The sequence below is a fragment of the Enhydra lutris genome, unplaced genomic scaffold (genome assembly GCF_002288905.1).
Source record: "Enhydra lutris kenyoni isolate GAN:26980312 unplaced genomic scaffold, ASM228890v2 scaffoldscaffold6, whole genome shotgun sequence".
Lineage (NCBI taxonomy): Eukaryota > Metazoa > Chordata > Mammalia > Carnivora > Mustelidae > Enhydra > Enhydra lutris.
In genome coordinates this window covers 10583821-10587289 of record NW_019154090.1, presented here as the reverse complement: position 1 = coordinate 10587289, position 3469 = coordinate 10583821, and the positions used below count along the sequence as shown (strand labels likewise).

Here is a 3469-nt window from a genome sequence, read left to right as displayed (position 1 = left end):
CCCCCCCCCCCCCCCCCCCCCCCCCCCCCCCCCCCCCCCCCCCCCCCCCCCCCCCCCCCCCCCCCCCCCCCCCCCCCCCCCCCCGCACGGGCCCTTGGCTCCTCCTTCTTCCCCTCCCTCTCTCCCTGTTGGGTTTCTACCCCGTCCTGCTCTCCTCCATATTTGCCGGACCCTGCTTCGGCCGCATTCCTCCCTGCCTTCTACCTGATTAGCTGCTGGCTGCTTTTCCAGCCTCAGCGCAAACCTCACGTCCCCGGGAGAAGCCAGGCAGCGCCCTGCACGCAGGTTGGGTGCCTACGGCGCCGTCTGTCTACACCGAGGCCCTTGGCCCCTTTGAAATAATTAGATTGCAGGTGGTAATTGCCGTCTCCTCCTGCAGACTGTAAGCTCCGCGAGAGCAAGCCCCCCACTCATCCCTGGTTCACTGAATCTGCGGCCGGGACACGAGGCCTGGCCAGGTTGCCTGGCCAGGTTGCGGTGCTTCTGGAATGTTTGGTGATTAGGATTCCTTATATTAGGAAATGAAGGGATTTGCATGCTTTGAATATTGCTTTAGGTGATGTTTAATCCTTTTAAAGTTGCCAGATTTAGTTCTTTTTTAACCATTTTGGATTAGAACAGGGGTTTGCAAACACGGCTTGCTGGCTGTTTTTGTAAATAAAGTTTTCTTGGAACGCAGCCATTCTCGTTCTTTATGTCCGGCCCATTGGCTCTTGCGGCAGCGACTGGGTGACCCGCGAACCCGGAGTGCTCACCCTACGGCTCTTCGGGGCAAAAGGTGGTCAGCCCTGGAACAGGATGATTTCAAAAATAACTTCATTCTTCCCTGTCTTCTCTCAGAATTTCAAATGGGTCCTAATCTTGAACTTCCTCGATGACCCTACCATGAACTGTTACTGTTTCGCTACTGTACAGGGATGATGAAGGGGGTTATATGAGGGTTTGGTTTTTCGGTTTTGGTCGGATTTCTCCAGATGGGCTCTAACACTGTAGGCTTTTACTTCGTGGATCTGTGCCTGCCACTCACTCCTGGTGCACCCTCACCTCCTGCTCTGAACCTGTGACTTGCGACTCCCTGTGAGTGAAGGAATGAGATAACCAGGCTTTTCGGAATTAACGGTCTGAAGAGTGAGAGTTCAGAGGGAGTGCCTGCGAGGCTGCTCCCGGAGCGGAGGGCGGGAGCTTTCTGCTCGGAAGGAATTGAGACAAGCAGTTTGGCTCCTCGGAGGCATTCCGAGTGGATCCTTGCTGATTGCTGTCAGCCGAGATAGTGGCCGGGGGACAGGCTTGGGATGAGGGAGGGATTGCTGTGGAAGCCTCGCTCTCGTACTGTTGGAAGAAGCCTGGGTTTTTACCGCGGCGGAGGTTGCTGGGAACCGGGTTTGCGAACTTTTCATCTTACTCTGAGTTCAGGGCTTTGACACACAGACTCAGGTAGAAAGTGAATTCCCGGTCCCCTGTGGACAGTCACCTTTACACTTTAAACTAACACTCTGCACCCTGGCTTTCTGCCAAAATATTTCTTTTCCCAGTGGCTGGAAACTGATTAGCTAGATGGGAGAACAAAGGTGCCTTTGTGCTGGGGCATATTGCTTTTGAGAATTTAGCAGAGAGCATTCAAACAGTCTGGATGCGATGCCAAATTATGCAGATTTGGGGTTGTTTTCTTTTTCTTTCTTTCTTTCTTTCTTTTTTTTTTTTTTTTGGTCAGGTTTCCCATGTAGGCAACTTAGTTTTACTCTCAGTGTGTATGGTCTGGAATTTTCCTTATAAATCTTATGTGGGTTTTCTTAATTGATTCTTTTAAAATGAAAATATATACTTCTGAGAAAACACATTTAGTAGGACACCATCGTTGATAGGCTTTTGGTCAAATGTTGCCAAAACGATTCTCGTATCAGTGAGTTAATTTCCAAAGCCAAATTATAAACAAATTTGTCTCTGTGAGAACAGGGTATACATACTTTATTTTAAATTAAGACAGAATTATCCCCAGAGGGGGAAAAATGCCAAAAATTAAGGTACCCCTAGTCTTGTACATTTCTCTGCAACTAGCTCTTGGAGAATTGAAGCAGCCTAAGAAAAAAAGTTCTCCATACTCAGACACACACCTGACACTTAATTAATACTCATTCTGTGAATGTGTAAAGTATTGGCCTAGTAAGAAAATAAAGGTCCAGTCTTTGTATTTTGTACTCTTAATCATTACTTTGTACTCTTCATTTCCTGTTTATGTAGTAAAGATGATAATACTTATCAATAGAGTGTGAGAGTCAAGGGAAAGAATATAAACTGAGACTGTACAGTCACAGTGTGGTGATAGTACTATTATCCAGAGTTTCTGAGACTAGGATTTTGAGCTAGTTCTTTGCGGGAGGGGGATTTTGTCTCCTTTGTTCTTCGGATATATATTTTTATCCTTGAAGATTCTGAATTTTTAGTTTCTCCTCCTTTGTTATTTAAGTTTCCCGCCTGATGTTAATTTCATTTCCTTTTTTTTTTTTTTTAACCTGTCATTCTCTGATGAGGTGTTCTGTTTGTAGGTATTTTCCTTCAGCAGTATGATTTCAGAAGGCAGATCTGGTTTTAGGTGCCTTGTTTTCCCTTAGTTTTACATCAGAGAGGGTAGATCCTCTGGGTGGAAGCAGGAACGCCATCCATGCAGGTTGTTTGACTCAAACTGGTGTTTGTTTTGTTATTTTAATTAGGTGTCAGCATTTTAAAAACGAGAACATTTTTACTTAAAAAACTAGGCTCCATGGCAAATGGGATTTGGCCACACAAATTCCTATAGTGGAAGAAAGACTGTGGCACAACCGCCAAGAAAGGGCCCTCCACACTTCTTTTTCACACGGTGAAGAAAAAAGTTCAATCTTAGACTTCACCCTCTTTCAAAAGTGGAGAAATGGAAGATAAGAACTCCCCCAGAAAACTGAGGGAGAACATTTATTTGCAGGAGACTAAAATTCCTAAATTCTAGATATACATTCATCTAATTTACATGATCATTTCATGCATATTGTCTGTTTCATTGAATTACATCCTCTGCCCCGCTGCCTGTAATACAAGTTTGTTCCCTTGATTTACCTTGGGAATCAAAAGTGTCCCATTATTTATTTATTTATTTATTTATTTATTTATTTATTTATTTTTAATATTTTATTTATTTATTTGACACAGACAGAGATCACAAGTAGGCAGAGAGGCAGGCAGAGAGAGAGGAGGAAGCAGGCTGCCCGCTGAGCAGAGAACCCGATGCGGGGCTTGATCCCAGGACCCCGAGATCATGACCTGAGCCAAAGGCAGAGGCTTAACCCACTGAGCCACCCAGGTGTCCCCAACCTGGAGTTTCTTAAACAAATGAAGGAAAAATATGTTTTAAGTAACTCACTTGAAATGCTGTTTAAAATGTGTGTGTAGGGGCGCCTGGGTGGCTCAGTGGTTTAAAGCCTCTGCCTTCAGCTCGGGT

The 3469-nt window shown here is 45.4% G+C and overlaps 1 protein-coding gene across 1 annotated transcript in view; it reads left to right on the top strand.

Moving 5' to 3' along the window:
* The window catches only part of LOC111141641 (par-6 family cell polarity regulator beta), a 15440-nt gene that overhangs the window by 8777 nt on the left and 3194 nt on the right, over positions 1–3469 (top strand). The gene's annotated exons all lie outside the window — the stretch shown is intronic.